Source organism: Prionailurus viverrinus, chromosome F2, assembly GCF_022837055.1.
Source record: "Prionailurus viverrinus isolate Anna chromosome F2, UM_Priviv_1.0, whole genome shotgun sequence".
In the NCBI taxonomy this organism is placed as follows: domain Eukaryota; kingdom Metazoa; phylum Chordata; class Mammalia; order Carnivora; family Felidae; genus Prionailurus; species Prionailurus viverrinus.
Genome location: NC_062578.1, coordinates 68,929,319 through 68,950,314, shown reverse-complemented (window position 1 = coordinate 68,950,314; position 20,996 = coordinate 68,929,319).

Here is a 20,996-nt window from a genome sequence, read left to right as displayed (position 1 = left end):
GCATCTTTTCATAACTGCCACTGCTTACGTGTACAGATGAGACCAAATTAATATCTGGTGTTCCAGCATCTGTTGCCCCACCCATTAAGGGGATGCTGTTAATGTAAGCAGCATGACTCTCACATTTGTACTAGTTTGCCTGCTGGGGTCCTTGGCACAGTCAGGAGTAGTCTTTCTACTAGTAAGAGATGCCCTCCATGTTTTCCCACTGGTGACCCCTAGGCTTGCTGGAGCTTCTACAATATCCTTGGGAAGTCCTCGTGCACTAGAGTCTAGCAGCTCTAACAAACACCATGGCTGCCTCTGCCACTGATTCTCAAGCACAGTCATTGCCAACTGTTGTTCTGAGCCTCAGACCAAAAGGGACAAAAGCTCCATAATGAACAATTCTTTCCATCAGAAGAGAAAGAACCCAAATACCTCTTAATCTACACAGGAGACAAACCTGAGTTCATGAAGGCTGATCTTGGAGACAAATACAGAGTATGGACATCATGTTCTCTCGTGTCGAAGATTTTGTCAGCCAACAAACAAGTTTATGTACTTGGTTCTTCCCTCCATTTTACTCCAGATGTGCCCTGCTCTCTAATTCAGCTCTAGCCTTGCTGTTTTCTAAGCTTGCTTTAATTTCACGGGTCAAAGCAGGCTAGTCTAAAAATAAAACTCTTATTCTGCTATTTTTTTTAACAGATGGGATTATAAAATAAAAGTCATTTAGGGAGAACCCAAATAATACTTATAATAAGACAAAATTTACCACAGGAAAATTAGCCCTAAGGAGCTAAACAGGAGACTGCTTGTAGCTGAGCTGTTCTGCTATGCAAAATATGGATGACTATACATTTTTTTCAAGTATTCTCTAAACATTTATGCATACAAGGTATACATAAAGTTTGAAATTTCTTTTTATTTTTTTATTTTTTTCAATATATGAAATTTATTGTCAAATTGGTTTCCATACAACACCCAGTGAAAGTTTGAAATTTTTTGAGGGAAGATCTCAAATGCACTTCATTTTGGTAGATCGTCAGAACAAGGTCATCTAAAGAGAGTGATACCTGGTTCTTCTCTGTACAGGAAAAAACTTATTCAGGCGATCGAGAAAGAGGTACAAAATATTCCCTCTCCCTACTTGCAAGTGCACACTCAGAAGAAATTTACATATGTGAAGGAAAAGTCATAAAGCCAAAACTCTGTTAAATACCAAGTTCCTTCCACTCCGATTCCGACACCAGAAAAATTTAAGGTAATAATTTCAAAAGCCCCCCAAGTGTCCTAACATGCTGGCACTTTCTCTCAGTGCTTCTCAAAACCATTGTCTGAGGATTAGCTCTGCCATGGATCCTCCTGACAGCAGTATGGAATTCTGGTAGAAAGATGAAGGAGGTTTATCGAGCGTATCGGAGACATCGGTGAGAGTGCAGCGAGTAAATTCCTGGTGACCTGCTCATCTCAAGTTGACTCCATTGCCTGTCTGACATCAGCCGTGCTTTTGGTTGTCAAATGACATCTAACTTCCCTCTTCCACCTTCGCCTACTTGATGACCTTTACTGATAATGGCGTAATGGTTTCTCAAACTCTTTGCCAAAAAGTAAGAGAAGGATTTCAAGTTCACTTTGCAAGTGAACACATTGCAAAGATAAAGGGAGAAAAGGATGAAAGAGTTTGTGTGATTTCCCTTTACCAGTGATATGACAGTCTCTTTTCTTCCCCCATCTAGATGGCACTATCCTGTGCCCTCCCCTCCCTGAGCAACCAAATTCTACCCATTAGTTGAGAGGTAACTTGTAGCTCACCCCACCCATGAAGGCTTGTCTGATCATTCTACTACCATGAACTTCATCTATCCATGGAAAAACCTGAGCAGACCAGGCTCACCTGACCATGTAACTGGAAGAGTATTTACTGCCTCTTTTCTGTGCCTGCTGGTCTTTGTGTTTCTGTCCTTGTTGAATAAACTTGAATGAGGAACTGTATGATACAGCAAGGTGGAAACAATGTGGGATTTAGAGTCAAGGAGACTAGGTTTGAATCTCAGCTCTATACTTTGGCAGCAGTATTAGGTGGGAATTGTTTAAAAACAAAACAAAACAAAACAGAAAAACCTGTTTTAACATTGGCTTCTACAAACAGAGATTAATTTTCTTCCCATAACATTGCCACAAATGGCAACACAAGACTGCTTCAGCTATTCGCACATATCGCATTAAGACACTAGATTCTTTCTGTCTGATTGGCCCCCTTGGTTTGCATCCTCATGCTTATAGACTCATGGGTACAAGATGCCTGCTGAACTTCTAGGAATTACCGCCAGGTCCTAAGAAAAACAGCAGGGAAAAAACAATGGTAGTTAAAAAAAAAAAATAGAATGTTCCAGTTGAGCTGGTCCATTTTTAATCAGGAAAGCAAAAGTTTTCCTGGAATCCCCACCAGCAGACTTCCAGTTACATGCCATTGATCAGAACTGTGTCTAATGACCTCCATTAACTAGAGGAGGGCTAAAAGGAAAGGAGCTCAGGAAAGCTAAATAATCTCTTTTAACCTCAATTTCCAAACCTTGAGGATAGGAGAAATAAGGCCTACCTTGGGTTTTCTGAGAGTTAGTAGCACAGAGCTGGTGCAGATGCTTCATAAATTAAAAAGAATATACTAATAAGATAAATAAGTATAGTGTAATTATTGACCATTTTCTATGACCTAGTCACAAAAAAATAGAAACCATTTACAGAGTTTACTTTGAGCTAATAACTATGCAAAACCCTGTGGATAAAAAGATAATTAAAACATAATCTTTGCCCTCCAGGAAGCAATAATCTAGCAGGAAAAACACATATGTAGACACATAAGGTCAATGAAATGTAGCAAGTTGCTGTGTGACTATATTTACAAAGAGAAATGGGAGCATGAAGAAGAAAGACCACTGGTACCTATGGATTTAGGGAGGGATTCGTGGAGGAAGTGATGAACAACTGAAACATAAGGAAGGTGTAGAAATTGTCCAGGGAAAGAAAAGAGGATAGTATCCAAGAGCGGGAATCAGCACATGCAAAGATACACAGAAAAGAGAAAGCTGGGCAATTTCATGGGAAGGCACAATAAATGAAGGGCACAGGTAAAAGAAAATTTACTTTCTATTCATGAAAATCACTGGCATAGAAGTTGAGTATGTGCCAGGCAGTATTTGACATGGCTCAAAATCATCCCCAACTCCTAGAATTTACATCCTTAATGTAATCCCCGCCCGGTTATGGGCTGGATCCAGTGACTTATTTCTAACAAAAGGAATACAGCGAAAATGATGGAATGTCCCTTCCATGATTAGGTTACAAGACACCATGACTTCCATCTTTTCATCTTGCTGGTATTCTTCGCCTTGCTGTGTTCGCTCTAATGGAGAGGTCATGCGGCAAAGAACACAGAGCAGCCTTTGGCCAACAGCCAACAAGAAATAGAGACCTTCTGCCCAATAGCCTATGAGGAGCTAAATCTTGTCAGTAACCACATGAGTGAGCTTAGAAGTGGATCTGCCCCATTTGAAGCTCCAGATGAGGGCAGGCCCAGCAGATAACTTGCTTGTAGCCTACGAGGGACCCTAAAGCGAAGGCCCCGGCTGAGCCATGGCTGAGTGCCTGATGCACAGAAACTGAGCTAATCAACGGTCGTGGTTTTAAACCACAAGATTTGGGAGCCACTTATTATACAGCAATGGATTACCAGTACAGTTACAAGATTTTTTTTAACTACCCATATGGTACCTCGTTACTGTCAGATTCCCACATAAGGAATTCTGATCAAATTGATCCTATTATCTTCTTCTGACTGTTCCTCACACTGCCCAATCCCTGCTGTTCCCCCACCTCCAAGTACTATTGCTGTATGCTCACCAGAAATAGCTTCCCCGTTTCCTCTCTACACACCAAGTTTTAACTCCTACAAAGTGCACTGAGACCATAGCCATTTCTGTCTTTCTAGATATTATTACATTCCTCTAGATTCCTGCATCTTGGGATGGTGGTTCACTCTCTACCACTTAAGTCCTTCATGAACTTTAGGTAATTTTGTATTTTAGTTATTTTATCCAATGTCTTATAGTCTAATGTGTACAAAGTTTCTAAAAAACATTGTGGCCAATCTTCTATTTTCTTTTGCATCCCTCTGAGGCAAGAATATTTGTCTTCTGGAACTATCCAAACATACAAATAATGAGAGGATTTCTAATACGCATTCATTCATTCGACTAATATTTATAATGTGCTGCTCCAGGTACCATATGTAGTAAAAGTTTTATTATTATTATTGTTATTTATTTATTTATTTATTTATTTGAGAGAGAGAGAGCATACAAGCAGGGGAGAGTGGCAGAGGAAGAGAGAGAGAATATTGATCTTTAAGCAGACCCCACACTCAGAGCAGAGCCCAACACAGGGCTTGATCCCACGACTCTGGGATCATGACCCAAGCAGAAATCAAGAGTGGGACACTCAAACCAACTGAGCCACCCAGGCGCCCCAACTAAAAGTTTTTTTTTTCAAATGTCCCCTTCTCTTGAGCAATAAATAATCCAACAGGAAAAATTAAAAAATTGTTCCAACTCGCCTCACTAGCAGGCTCATAGGTTCTTTGTGAGAGACACAGGGCATAAGGGCTACAGGTATCATGGGTCAGTTCCCTGGGAGTCAGACAATAGAGGGAGTTTGGTACACATGTTTATTAAGGACCACCCTTGTGATCCAGCCCTGTGGAGAAGGAAGTAGGAGTGGACAGAGGGAGAAATCAAGATATGATATTGGCCGTACAACAGTCTCAGTAAGCACCATGAGAATCTCTGGAGCTGGCACAGCCCTTCAAAGTAGTCCCGTGTTGGAACGTGATGGCCAGGGCTGTATACCCTGCTTCAATCATTCAGTGAAGATGGACAGACCAAAAGGGATGTGAACTCGGATGGGTCAGCTGTGTCTAGCCAAGCAGCCCTGAAGGAAAGACAGCTGAAGACCATGTGCTGGCAGCTCTTCCAGCAACTGGGGAAGCATGCCCTCCCTTAAAAAGGGGGGTCTGAGCATTACAGAACCCAGCAAACCCGGGGATGAAGAGATAGTGTAGACAATGCATTTGCAAGCCTGATTGGGCAGGGACAGAGAAAGGACCATGACTACGTGTAGGCTTGAGGGAAGGCTTCTTTCTGGTAGTGCTGCTTGGTTTCATTTTTCTAGTAGAAGACAGGAGATGCCCACCCAGAGGGAGAAGGTGACAACGTGGGAGAGGAGGAGGATACAATTAGCAGACTAAAGCAGACTCGTTTATCTCTCACCATATCTACACAGAACTTTTTATACCTCAATTATAGCACTTGGTCCATTATTATACCCTTAGTCTCCCCCCACTCCGCTGTGATCTACACAAAAGCAGGGACATAAACAATTTACAAATTGTATGCTCTGCACCTAGAACTGTATATGGCACATAGCATGTATCTGTTAGGTCCTTGAATTGAACATTAAAAAATGGAAAAACCTGGGGCACCTGGGTGGCTCAGTCAGTTAAGTATCCGACTTCAGATCAGGTCATGATCTCACAGCTTGTGGGTTCGAGCCCCCCATCGGGCCCTGTGCTGACAGCTCAGAGCCTGGAGCCTGCTTCAGATTCTGTGTCCCTGTCTCTCTCTGCCCCTTCCCCACTCATGCACTATCTCTCTCTCTCAAAAATAAATAAACGTTAAAGAAAAATGGAAAAACCTAAACCCCTTGAATATTACTTTTTAATTAACTTAATAGTTGGCAAGAAGAAATGTCTAAACATTATATACACTTTTAAAGTAACAATATCCCTTACCTATTATGTAAATGTATCTTCCTACTGGTGTGGGGCAGGAGAAAAGGCACAGATGTTTCTTGCGTTAATTACGTTAGGTAATTAACAGACGTAGATTCTAGTGGCCCCCCAGGACCTATCAGCTTATTGACTCATTATACAAATAAGAAAATCCAAATTAATACATATGCAATGCAACTCAGGATTTTATATATATAATGAGATTTTGAGATATCTCAAATCGTCTTAAAGACTCTCTTCTTAAAATGTCTTTTTTCTCCTTTGAAGTATCTGCTGTGAAAGATGATTAACACACAGCTTATTGGACTGGAAACCAAATAAATCAATGTTGTATTCTTTAAAGCTGGAGCACTCACAGGGAACAGTTTTTACAATATTTATTTGTCTTTCATAATCTCCAATGGACAGATCTTTACAATTGATCTGTCAAGTGTCAGCGAAGAATGAGGGAAATTCTTCTTACAGTTAACCTTCACGGGACCTTTATTTCTTGTTGGTGTTTGTGTTGTCTGTTTCCTCTGTGGCTGAAGGGAAAAGCAGCATTACAAGAAATATTTGTCTGTGGCTTTCATTCATGGAGCACCAGAAGAATGTAAAAGAAGGTGGTATTAATGGAAGGGCATCATTCCAGATTCTCACAATTCTCCATAGATGCATCTAATCCAGTCTGGTACACGATAAAAGAATACTGACTAACAAAGAGGAACTTTAATATGAGCCTGTGCAACACTCACCCTTTGGGGAATTCATGATTATGTAAATCTCTGAATCTATACCAAAGGGTTTGGATTTGTGCTCAACAACAGCAAAACAGCAAATGGACTGTTTCATTCCAAGTATTAGACCTTCAACATTTATATTTCAAGAAGGAGAAACTGCTATAAATAACTGCACTGTATTTGGGGAGGTTTTAGCCACCAGTCCTACATATAACTTAGGGGACCACTGAAACTTCCCAAAGATTGCCGCAAGCCAGAAATAGCCAGAAAATCAAACCATTTTTTAATCAATGCGTTAGAACTTATACAAGTTCTTGGCCAACTGAAAGTAGTCCCTTTGAGAAACTATAAACTTATTTTCACTAGGTTGCCATTATTGAGGACATTTTTGGTGTCCCTCTTCCAGAATTCTTTTCAGATCATGATCATGCTTTTAAATAGCCTCTGTGGCAGTAACTAGATCTTCATGCTCTAAAGTGGATTTGTTTTTTGAAGTTTATCCATTTGAAACTGTCAAAAGCCACTCAGAGCTGAGCTTGAACAAAAAGCTAGATGACCAAGGTGGGTCACAAACCAGTCTGACTTTTGGGGGAGGCAGTGAACCCTTAGGAACCCCCGTCTGACAGATGATACAGTTGAGTCCCAAATTAGTGGCCAGGCAAGTGAATCCGTAAGCCCATGGTGACCTCCCCGAACACTAGGGGCTGTGTACGCAAAGGCACACAGATAGGAAACACCATGGCGTCTTTGGGGGAATTTCATGTAGTTTCATTACTGATAAATGGTATTTTAATAATTTATTTCTAGAGCTGATGATATATGATTTTGTTTCATTCTATCCATTGTATGTTTGTGGATGAGCAGATAGAATATTACCCACAAATAGTTCATTTTCTAGGAAGTGTCAGTTTGGGGACCACTGTCATCCTGCTAGGTATGGTTTTTACAATATTACTCAGAGGAACTGCACGGGAGGAAACCTGGATCCTAGTCATTATTTACTTCTGACATTATTTACTTCATTGCAAGGCAAAGTATTAATTCATTTATATATTATTTCATCACTACTTCTTGAGCACCTACTATGTGCCAGGCACTGTCTTTGGCACTAAGGGCATCAAGATGAAGAAGTCACAGATTCTACTCTCTGGGAGTGTACCATCTAGTGGAGGAGACAGAACTTGAATGCACATACCCACAATCACAGCTAACGATGAGATAACGCATGAAAGCCACTTAGTCTGGTTCTTAGTGCCTAGAAAGCATTCAACAAATGGTCATTGTTTTTAGGTTCTGTTGGATTTGTGGGAGGAAAGCAGTGTTGTTGTCCTATCTACCTGGAGCACATCAAGAAAGGCTTCCCATTGAAGGTCACTCTTCTTCTCTGAGCCTCACTTTCCACATCTAAGAAACAACAGGATTTGGACTAAACTTCTGGTGGCTCCAGATGCCTTTTCCTGCCCCACCATTCCTTCACTCTATAGACTGATGGTATCAGTTAGGGTGGAAGGAATGGTAGTGTTCAGTAAAGGGTGAGGTCACAGGCCTAGGCTGCCCAAACTTTGCACATTGCAAAGGTCTTCAGGATTGGCCTTCAACCACCTCCTGCAAAATAATCTCTGAGCTCCTGAAATATGCTGCCTGATGAGAGTATCTTTGGATACGCGAGGCTCTGGGCCACCCCAGACAGTTTATGCTAACGATGTGACTTATGTTGAATGCCTCTTTTTGTATGCCTTTGGGCTATCTTTTATGGACTTTGGGCTATCTTGTATCAATTTGACTTCTGGTGTGGCTGGATTCTGGGGAACTGAAAACCTAAAAACCATGAACCCCAAGCCTTGGATGATCTTACCTGATTGACAGTATTCCACACGTGTTGTCACACATCGTTGCTAGAAGAATTTAGTGCTACCTATCTGAGTCTGTTGACAGAAGACAAGTGGAATCTTGAACCTGGCTTCTCTTGGACTCTGCCCTACATGCATTTTGCCTTTGCCCATTTTAACCTGTATCCTTCTACTGTAACTGTAATAAGTGAGTATAACAATTTTTCTGAGTTCTGTGAGTCCTTCCAGGGAATCCTCAAACCTAAGTGTGGTCACGGAGAGCCCCAACACAGGTGAGTAGCTTTTTCTCCCAAATCCTGTCTTACTTCCTTCAGTCCCTGCTCCCAAACTACTCTACAACTCACAGGTTTAGTCTGTAACACATGTGAATTTATTTATTTATTTAATTTATTGTCAAGTTCACTAACGTACAGTGTATACAGTGTGTTCTTGGTTTTAGGGGTAGATTCCTGTAATATATCGCTTACATACAACACCCAGTGCTCATCCCAACAAGTACCCTCCTCAATGGCCGTCACCCATTTTCCCCTCTCTTAAATACAGACAGCAAACTGAGGGTTGATGGGGAGGCGGGGGAGAGGGGAACACATGTGAATTTAAACATTCATTTAACTGTTTAATGACTGGATACTTTACTTATCAACCAGACTTTCAATTCTGCAAGGCCTTGCTTATATCTTACACACACATAGATTCCAGCCAGGGCTGGGCACACAGTATACTCCCAACGCATACTTACTGTGATAAAGTAAATTGTCTGGCAGAGTCAGCAGAGAAAGACAAAGTGCAATTCTTGCACCTAATCAACTAGACCTGTTAAGGAGGAATGAACCAGGACCTCTGCCTTGGTACGGAAGGCAAACAAGTTAGGAAGTGAAGGGATCAAGGGAGATTAGTCAGGTATGAAAAGGAATTGTCTGCCCAGAATGGAAACAGGGAAAACAAATAGGAAATCTGTAGTGAAGAGATTACAAAAAGATTATATCGGAAATTGCAAGATGAAAGGAGAGGCAAGAGGAACAAAGTAATGTAACAATAAGCAAGGTGCTGAGAGACATGGTTGTGCACTGAGTGGGGAGGCAGAGAAGGTCGTAGAGAGGAGACAGAGACGGTACAGACAAGCGTGATAAACATGAACTGCCTTGGGGCCTTGGGGGGCTATGATGCTCTAGGGCATTTTAATGCTATGAATGAGATGGGAATGGATTCCCCAGGGGTGGAAAGGGGGAAGGGAATCTCTGGTAGGTACACACCCTAGTGAGTCAGGTCTAGAGGACCCTGGCCAGAAGCAGCCCCAAGCACAGCTGAGAGACGATCTTCCTGGGCCTGCAAACATTGTGTCACTCCTACCAAGCTCCTGTGTGTGTGTGTGTGTGTGTGTGTGTGTGTGTGTTTGCGTGTGTGCGTGTGTATGCACACATACACTAGCCTGATAACAAACCTAGAAGTTGAGAAACTGAGGGACCCAACATTTTTCTTCTTTCAGAAGGGCCTCTCCCTCACCTATCATTGATTTCCTCTTTCTCTTCAGTCCAACAACAACCTACTGTGCGTCAGGCACCATAGATTGAACTGTCAATGCCCTGGAAAAATTCCTGGATCTTCTCCCAGATAGCATACACGGGTGCCCCCCTATACCATCTCTGCCTAAGGGTATTCTCCGGCGGGGTTTTGCTTGGCCCGTTCACGGCACAGGCTAGAAGTACAGGGAAGTCCCAGGAGCCATGCTTAACCAATGACAAGTTGAAGTTGGTGAACTCCAGCTTCACTGGCCCTCAGTGCGACAGGTCTGAGGTCATTCTACAGTTTGTCAAGAGTTTCTAGGGGGATTCCATCCCTGTTGCCCATTGTGGCAACCTGCACACTAGCATCCCCTTTACTGCCCTTCCTCTCTTTCCTATCTCATTCTGCATGACTAACTTCCCAAATAAACTACTTGAATTTTAATCCTTTTTTTTGGGGGGGGGGTGCTTTTAGGAGAGACACAAGCTAAGACACCGTATCAAGTATGCATGAGAATGGAAAGAAGACCATGTTTTTACATGCTTACTATAGCTAAGGACTTCATTGGTATTATTCCCACTTAATGCTCAAAACAACTTGTCAAAGTAGGTATTGTTGTTATCTTTATTTCATAAATGAGTAAACTAAGGTTAGGAGAAATTAACTAGCTTGGCCCAGAGCACTAGCTAGAAGGTGGCAGAGCCGGAGACCAAATGCAGGCCTAATTCCAAATCACATCTCTTTCCACTGCATCACACGACATTTCCAATCAGCAGTAACACTGCAAGACTGGTGGTCATTCAGGGTGGTATTCAGAGGAGATTAGAGGGGAGGACATCGAAAACGAGGGATTATTTCAGAGGCTTCTGGAATCAGCCAGCCCAGAGGACCTGAGAACCCAATGTGGCCATGTCATAGAAGTGTTCAGGGAAAAAAAAAAAAAAAGAAGTGTTCAGGGAGCAATAAATGCAAGACTGGGGAAGCAGGAGTGTCAGAGTCCAAAAATACACAGATGTGGAAAGGAAGAGAAAGAAACGAGTAAGATGTCCCCGAAAGATAGACTTGGTGCACTCTTCCCAAGCAGGGCAATAACTTGCTCCCATGATCCTAGGGAATCTCTGGGCACTACGGGGAAGAGGTCTTGCAGATGAATGTGGGGACTTGACTCTCAGGTGACTTCATTGTCTTCTGCAGGACCTCTCAACTGCACTTTTGGAGTCTTTGCCTAAAGTACATCGTCAATAAAGCAAAGAAAGAGAGAGGTGGTGGGGGGGGGTAGTCATTCAGGACTCAGATTACTTTCTTCTGGTATGAAAACTCTCCAGAACTGGGACTTCATCTAGATGTGGATTCCAAGAGCCCCTCCATCCCCATCATGGACTGAGCAGAGAGACCAGGGATGAGCAAAGCCTATTGCAAAATAACTCTGATACCATAGGCACTATTTTTCCCATCAACCCTCATAAATCTTGAATTCTCTGTCTTGAGAATAGCCAGCATGCTATATTCAATGGATGGGACAAACAGAGAGTGACTCAGGCTCATATTAATATACAGTAAGATCCCCAAGAGCCAGCAGACATGAGGTACTACTCTGGATCTGCCATAAAGGAGCTATGGAGCCTCATATGGAGCCTTTTCACTTTTGAAATGAATTTGGGCTAAATCATCTCATCTCAAAAGTCTGCCAGATACCAGCCTGTAGGAGTTTTCCAGGGACTGGGAAAATAAAGGAGTCTCTCAGAGAGTGATTACTTGAAACAATAACAGTTTTTAAAGGCAAAAACTGTGCTATTTAGCTTGCAACCAAGGAACAACTGTATATCAGACACTGGAGAGGAAACTTATCTCTGCCACAGCATCCCATGTTTCACTAGGAAATTCAAATTAAAGTGCCCCTTTAAGACAGAGCCTGAGCAGAAGGCAGCACACGGTAGTCATGACACAGCATCAGCCCAAGAGACCTGCCTCGTTGGCCCTGGAGGCAGTGTCTCAGACACTACAGAGGGTGGGGCAGAGAGAAATAAGGAGTGGAGAAGAATTCGTGGTGGTAGAAGCAGTCACATCCATCTTCTGCTGAAATAGTCCAGACCCTAAAGTGGGTCTGTGAAGGTTTTCATTCTTTTGGAATTTTACCTGGCATTCAGTTTATAGCCCTCTACAAAATTTCAAACAATGTGTCAGTACTCCAAAAGCCCTAGTGGCAAGACTTGCAGGGACAGTGGCAGCTTAAACCAGAGAACAGGAGGGAGGGGGAATACAGAGGAATTCCACGAAGGAAGTGGCCAGTTTCTGGGCCATCTTGGTGGGGGCAGCAGGCCACCTCGTCGACATATGTGTTACAAATTACCTGAACATAGTTGGAAATCAAGTCGTTGTTGGAATGTCTGCTCACAAGGACCTGTTCAATGAGTGGGATCAGGATACAGACATCCGCGGGGAATATTCTAGGTCAGGTGGATGACTATTAGCCCAGAGAATATGTCTACTTCAGAACAGGAGCCAAGCCAGCAGTGGAGAAATAAGGACTCTGAGGAGGGGCCCTGAGCAAACTTACGTAGGCAAGATGTCAAGAATTCTGCCAAGTATAGAAGATAAGAGCTTTAATCCCAATGTTGTAATTGGAGTGAAAGCCAAGACCCTAGGCTTAGCAAGGAATATAAATGGAGCAACACTTAGGTAAAGGATGACTCCTAAGCTAGGTTCACAGCAGAATGATTGTGGCTTATCTTCCTGATACCCCACCACCCTCAGTGGTTTCAGTTATGTTGACGTGAAGAGGATAAGGTTGAACAATCAGGTAATCACCTAATCTCCACTTTACTTTAGGTTGTGAAATCTCAGGCAGAGTGGTGTGGCATTAATTTTCAACTCTGTAGTGTTTCTACCTCTATAACGGATGCAATACGTCTGTGTGAGATGCCCTAAGAGATCTAGTCTGCCAGCGGAGTGGAAACCCATGATAGTTCAGCATGTTCCCATATGAGACTGAATAGTTTATTCATTATCCCTTCATTATTATATTTTTTGATCGTCTCTTATCTACCACAAATTTTGCTAGATACTTACTTGTCATGACCCTGAAGATAGAAAAGACTTATAAAAATAGTGCCTATCATATATCGAGCACAACTTACATGCTAGACCCTGTGCTGAGTATTTTTTCCTCTTTTACAGGCCTCACAACAAAACTGTAAAATAAGAAACATTGGTTTCCACTCTACATATAAGAAAACCAAGATCTGGATTGTGTAAGTAATTTGCTTGATATCACAAACATGATAAGCAATAAAATGATGTGTAAACTGCCTCCCCCATTGGACCACATGGTACTTTTTACCTCCCTGCTTTGCTACCTTATAAAAATTATCATTCTTTAAATGGCTCAAATTCATGAAAAATCCATCAGATATCTAAACCTGTAATGCTTCTCAAAAAAAAAAAAATAAAATCTATGCATCAGACATTTGGGGATAATTGATTTGGGGATATATCAACAGTCCGTTGTCAATGAAGGAAGAGAATTCTCAAGGAAGAATGCAAGCAGAATTTCTCAATCAAAATTCTAACCTGGAACTTGCATTGGAGAAAACCAATGTGATTTCATTGAAATGGAAATTAAGGAATATAAAATGGGGCTGGTATCTGATTTAAGTGGACAAGAAACAGTGCATTCTAAATTTGTACTTAACTTCCAAGAACAAATTGTCAATCAGAGTCCAATTCCAAAAACATGTGAAAGAAAGCTGAAATGCCATCTCAACAAATCTGCAGGAATGGATATGTCCTTTTGAGAACAATAATCACAGCATAAATACCAGAGGATAGAAGAGCCTAGAAATGTAAATCTGAATGTCACAGGGACATTTATGTTTTGCAAAAGTCATCTTTCAAAAACTGCCCCCAGAAGGAAAGAGTGATACTTAGAAAGGTGAAGGTCAAACTTTATCTCTCCATCCTGGATATTTTGCAAGGCCCAAGAGGTTATCAGAAGACCAGGCCAGAAAAGCTTCAAAAAGGGGACTAGAGTACTCTACAGACCTACTTGTCCTCAACGTGATGCAGCTCGGAGTGTTCAAGGCCAAAGAAAGATACTTCGGAATCTACCCAAAGAGAAGTTTTGGGCCGATGAAACTGTCTTTCTGGACTAGCGTGCTCCAAGGGCCAATGTTTGGGAACCATTGATATGCAGAAATAAAGACAAGATTAGAAGACATGTGATTCAGGCCTGACCATGGCATTTACACTTCCATATCCATGCGACGTTGGACCAGTCATCTTCTCTGTGCTTGGGTTCCCTATTCTTAAATTGATCTGATAATGCCAAGGGCTGCCAAACTCACAAAATCTCCATGAGGCCAAATGAGATGAAGTATGTAAAGGTATGGTCTCAGATAATATGGTTCACATGTAAAACAGTTTAGGATCTCCCTTAAGATTGCATTCTTTTCCAGTTTTTCTATTTGCAGTTTTTAACTCATTTTAGTTAGAATTATACAGATCACATCAAAAGAACCAAGTGTGTATATAATTGCTACAGGTAAAGAGTAGATCCTTCTGGAGAGTGCCTGGTGGCTCAGTCAGTTGAGCATCCAACTCTTGATTTTGGCTCAGGTCATGATCCCAGGGTCGTGGGATTGAGCACCAGCATCAGGCTCCACGTGGAGCATGGAGCCTACTTGGGATTCTCTCTCTCTCTCTCTCTCTCTCTCTCTCTCTCTCTGCCCCCTCCCTTGCTCACTCTCTCTCTCTCTCTCTTTCTCTAAAAAAGAAAAAAAGTAGATCCTTCTAGAGAGGAGTCTGGGAATGAGGGAGGACAAGCTGGGGATTACTGTATTTCATTACTGCTCTTCAGGACTTGTGATTCTTTGACAATTGCACATTTAACTCCAAGTAAACAATTTACAGATAGATAAATATCAATTCACACCACTCCAATTTCCTTTTTTCCCAATGCCCATATGTCACTATTTTTTTATTTTTTTAAGTTTATTTACTTTGAGAGAGAGACAGAGAGAGAGAGAGAGCAGGGGAGGGACAGAGAGAGGGAGAGAGAGAATCCCAAGCAGGCTCCACATTGTCAGCACGGAACCCAATGTGGGGCTTGAAGTCACAAACCATGAGATCATGACCTGAGCTGAAACCAACAGTCAGATGTTTAACTGACTGAACCACAAATGCGCCCCCCCATGTCACTATTTTTATTTAGCTATTAACTAACTTTAAAATTTAGACTTTTCCCATAATTTAGCTATTGTTGAGAGGGGAAAGTGGGTGATGGGCACTTGTTGGGATGAGCACTGGGTGTTGTATGGAAACCAATTTGACAATAAATTATATTTAAAAAATAATAAAATAAAGTTTAAACACTCTTTGATTCCTTCTTCTTTGTTCACCAAATATTGACATTATTTCTTAAGCAAATTTTAGGATGAATATGCCAGCAAACTTGCCATTCACTTCACTTTAGCTCCTTGCTACCCACCCACTTCCATTCATACATTTTTTAGTTTGGGTTTACGTTGTCAAGGTTGATAATATCTACATTTTGTATCAACACTGTTCCAAGCATTAGCTACTGCAGAAATGACATACTTAAGACTTGACTCTTTTAGCATGTTTGGTATTCCTAAGTATCTGTTAATTTAACAAGTATACAATTAAAAATGAAACAAAAGTCGGGTGGGGGAAGTATGTTTGCCCTCCATGGAGTATAAAACTTCTTGACCAAAAAGTTTTGACCAGCAGATGTAACAATGAGAGGAAAATTAAATGCTGAAAACATTGTTTTCTCCAAGAAGTTTAGGAAAGGGACGTGTGGAGTAGCGTCCATGAACCATAAAACTCTACAGCTTTTTCTAGTCCAGATTCCCTGCGATGAACTCAAGCCATAGGTGCAGAGGGGTACTGAATCAGTCAGGAGGTATTTATGTGCTCACCCACACGTTCTTGTTTGCACAGTAGTGACAGATAAGTTGCGCACATCAGTTAAACATCTTGGGAGTTGGCTCTTTCCCGTCGCTGTCCACTTAATCTTTCCTGTAGAACTGGAACATCTGAAAACAGTCACCCTGGACCCAGTGTCAAAACCTGCTGGGGTTTCCTCATTAGCCATTGCTCGTGTTTTTCTAGAAACAGGAACAGTAGGGAGCTATTTCCTCAGCGTTGGCAAATTTGTGAAGGATTAAAGTGTTCAACAAATATGATCTTGGCAAATTTACACATGTAATTCTCAGCTGCTTCATGATCAACAGAAGCTTTTTCACCACAGATTTTCAAATATTTTACACCCTGACACTTTTGAAGTTTCTGCAGCCAACTTTCTGAATATTCACGCTTACCTTCCATACTCACCTTTTCATGGACTAGACTGGCTGACTTCATGATGAATAAACTGATCATTGGTGTATATTACTTTGTTTCCAAATATGATCAATCTAAAATCAAAATATTCATTTTTTGACTAATGCAATGTTTCACTCGTTTTCCTTTAGTCCTTCTTTGTTGTTGTTACCATAAAATATCAATAAATTGTCTTTATATTTCGCTAAGCTGTATATGGTGGGGGTTTCCACATTACATTCTTTGGTAAGACACCTCACAGACACACCGTCTCATTTAACCTTTCTCCTCACAACCTATGATCTGAAGCTTCACTACTGAGTATATTTTTAACTTAAGCACTGCACTTATTCCTTTATTTCTCAAATCCTCTTTCAAGAAATTTTTGTCTTTTAGTGCAAAGAATGTAGTTAACTGACAGCCTTCAGCTATGGTGTGTTCAGGATTCATTTCCACTTTTGAGCCAATTCCATGTTCTTCCTAGCCAGCCCCAGCCAATGACTAAATACAGCAGGAACACTAGGTCTGGCCATCCCTGCCCATTCATCAATGAGCAGTCTTTGCTCCAGAGCACCCGTTGATCTGTCTGGGACTTTGTCAGGTCTACATTATGGTCTGAGATTTTTCCCTGCCCAGTCTTGCTTCCATCTCCTTTTCCTTTCTTAGATATAAGACCTGCATGGCAATCTGAAAACTCTCCCAGCCTACTCTTGTTTCTATTCCCTTTCATCTGTCATAGGCATTATTCCAGTAAACCTCCTGTATTCCTCACTCCATCTCAGTGCCTGCTTCTGGGAAGACCCAACCAACGCACTGGCAGTCTTCTCCTCAAGACAAGCTAGTAGGTAGCTGGCTATCATGTGGACCCAGATCATCCTGGATTACCTGGATGGGCTGTAAATCCAATGACAATTGATCTTATTAGAGACAAAAGAAAACACAGATGTAGAGAAGACCACGCAAAGATAGAGGAAGACACTGCAATGATATAGCCACAAGCTGTGAAACACCAGAAGAGTAAGAAAACATAACCATTCAGTGACCAAATGTTAAGTATCTCAAATCTAATTATGGATAATCAAAAGAAAGTAGGATGATATCCAGGTCCAAATCTTACTAATTCCCAAACATGCATGTGTGTGTATATGCGCGCACACACACACACACACACACACACACACACACACACCAACACATACTAGTAGCTACTACACTTTGAACACCTCTGTGTGTCAGGTAGTTTGTTAGTCCTCTTGTACATTTTACTTATGCAAAAACTTGAAATATATCCCAGAGTATGAGAATTTTTCCAAGATTTAAAGTTTATTTATATCAAGATAATGTGTGATGATGTATGAAGTAATCAATATGAAATGAGATCAGTATGATGGGAGGACTTTGTTTCTGTTGTGAAATGAGGGTAATAGTGCTATTTTCCTAAAAGACAACAGACTGGTTTCAGGTGTACAATATGGCGATTCGCCAATTCTATACATTACTCAGTGCTCATCACAAGAAGTATACTCTTAATCCCCATCACCTATTTCACCCATTCCACCACCTGCCTCCCCTCTCGTAATGGTAATGGCCAGTTTGCTCTCTGTATTTAAAATTCTGGGGACTTTTTTGTTTGTCTCTTTTTGTCTTCATTTGTTTGTTTTGTTTCTTAAATTCAACATATGAATGAAATCATGTGGTATTTGTCTTTCTCCAACAGACTTATTGCACTTAGCATTATACCCTCTAGATCCATCCATGTCACCTGTTAATATTTTATAAGTTGTTTCTTAACTTTGGAAGGATCTTTTAGAAAGGAAGCAATGGCATGTGATGAAGAAACATTTATGTGGAAAAAAAAAGACAACAGACTAAACATTTGGGGCTTAGGCAGGAGCACAGAGAATAATAGCAAAAAAATACGGGTTCACCATTGGCCAGCTACAAATAATGACTTAAAACAAAAACAAAAACAAAAACAACAACAAATAAAAAACAAGGTCCACGGAAGGTATACTTTATTGGTAAAAATCCAATCAAATAAAGAATGATAATATCTCTTAATGAACTGCTTTGTGTGTATCATCTCAAAATATTTTTAATATGTTTTTAATATATAATAGACTAAGTTAACTTAGCGGATAGCCCTGCTTTGCCTTTTGTTATGGAAGCAACCCTTATTTCTAGTTACATCTTTCTGTAGACCTCTGATATGTCTCTTTTGACGATCTCTTAAACATATATTTTTACTTCTGCCCTCTCTAAGAACCCTAGTTAAAACTGTAAATGGATGAAAAACAACCAAACCAAGCAAATTATGGACATGGAAGAAAAAGAGAACACAGGATAATAGCAACAACATTTGGAAGCTAGAAAGAAGGATGAGTGATAATATTCACAGCAACTTGAAAAGGATAAATCCTTGACCACCAACAGGATAAAACCAAGAAGCTACCTTTTCCTTCCTTAGAATCTTTGGAGGGTTTAGGGATGAGTTGCAGCAAGTACTTTTGAAAGTGAGTCCAAAAAAGTACGATTAGTTGAAAGTCTATTTGTAAAGTAGCTAAGTGCTCAGACTCCTACCTTCATTCTTTATAGTTGGGTAAATTCCCCATTTCCACCCAACAGAACACAGAAGTCCTGTTCTTTGGAAAGAATAAATCAGAGGAGTATCGTTACATACCAGGCCAAGATATAAGGCTTGGATTTCATACTGAAAATAACTTTCTTTGCTAGAGACAGGTATCTGTAATGAGGAGACTGCAAAATAATTGGAAATAAAATATATACAGCCAAATGAGCTTTTTTGCCTATGATGCATATACCTTGTGAAGCTACACACTTCCTCCAACAAGCTCTAAATCTTTTGGAAAACATAGAGGAAATTCTTTATAAGCCATTTTTTAATCCTTAGCCACCTTGATGGTAGACTTTATTACAAGAAACAATAATGATTCCTTAGCAAATAAGGTGAGTAATTACACCAATAGTGACACTTTGGTTTATAAATGTCCAACTACAATGTAAAGTAGCCAATTTTCTTGTTCAACTCATAAACAACACAAAAGGCTTCCAAGCAAAATGTCCTAAAAACGCTCTGAGTTATTGTATGAATATATATGCTACGATTCTGACTCAAGATGATAGACTGAACTCACTGATTCGACAGCTCCTAACAAAATTGTCATAAAGGAATAAAAGAAGATAATCCATAAGAGCAACAAAAAAAAGTAGGAACAGACTCATCACAGAACAAGAAAATGGGAACAGATTCATCACAAGGTAAGAGGTTTCAAAAACCTTCTGGAAGATGGAAAGCAGATGGCATAGTGGTGGATGACAAGAAACTGAAGGAACTGCAGCCTGAGTGTGTATGGAGAGGGCTGCCCTGAAATCTGGGAGCAATATCCTGACAGAACATTACAGAAGTTCTAGACTTGGCAGCCAGTGGTAGAACCAAGGGTAGTCTTGTGGACTGGGGCTAAAAAAAGGGGACCAAATAAATATCAATTTGTGGAACAATCAACTGCACCCCTCATGTAACCAGAAGAACAAGCAGCCATTATTTTTAATCTCAGGCAAAACAATAAGGTAAAATAGAGAGATGCTCAAGACGGAATGACAAGAACTTCTGGGAGTTCTACACATGGGACCACCTCTGGAGGCGAATGGCTACATGGTACATCTGGAGAAGCAGTGTCATAGACACTAGGATTCCCAGCCTCAGAAATGTGTCTGGTGTCCATGGGAATAGAGCTGTGTACTTCAAGGGACAATATGGTTTGAAAAATGGGTGTTAGAATGGTAAACTGCATAGTCCGAAGACTGAGGCAACCTCCCCAGAGATTTTTTTCCCCTTTCTTAAGACCCCAAGGACCTCTGTAACAACCCTGGGTCAAAGGAAGAAAAGCTCCAATAATGACTGTGATGAATTTACTGCCAGCCAACAAAGGCAGAGGCTTGAATTTAGATTCAATACAATTTCAAGAAAATAAGTGTTGACTATATATTTTTAAGGCTAAAAACAAAAACGCATATACAGAAACATACCCTAGTTAGGAGGTTTGTTTTCTATAGAAATGTGAGTTGACTTGAATAGGATTTTAAAAATAAGTATTGGGGCACCTGGGTGGCTCAGTTTGTTAAGCGCCTACTCTTGATTCTGGCTCAGGTCATGAGCTCACGTTCTTGAGATCAGGTCCCACATCAGGGCCTGCACTGACAGCACAGATTCTGCTTGGGATTCTCTGTCTCCCTCTCTCTCTGTTCCTCATGCTCTCTTTCTTTCTTTCTCAAGAATAAATAAATAAATAAATAAATAAATAAGCATTGACTATGTATCCTAAGAATAAATACTAAAAGAATTATACACAAATGTTGTACTCTAGTTAGTGGGTTTCATTTTTCATTTTAGGGTATGGTTGGTAATTTTGAAACTACTTATGTATATTCAGGGATTGAGGGAATAAGTTAGTATATCATAGATAATGAGTGCCAGGTTTACACTGGAGAAAGTAGTTATGAATAGAGGAAGGGGGGAGCATGTATCCTGTGGTATTGGACTGAATTGGATGTATCATTATAACCTCATGGTTTTTAAATACATACACACATATAAATACAGACATATATATAAATCTGCCCACTGAGAGGATGGGGAGCAATGATACTCTATACTAATGATAGACTTTTGGTTTCCAAATGTCATTCTCCAAGCCTTAGAGAAAGGTTAATTACACGGTCCAGTGCAGGGAA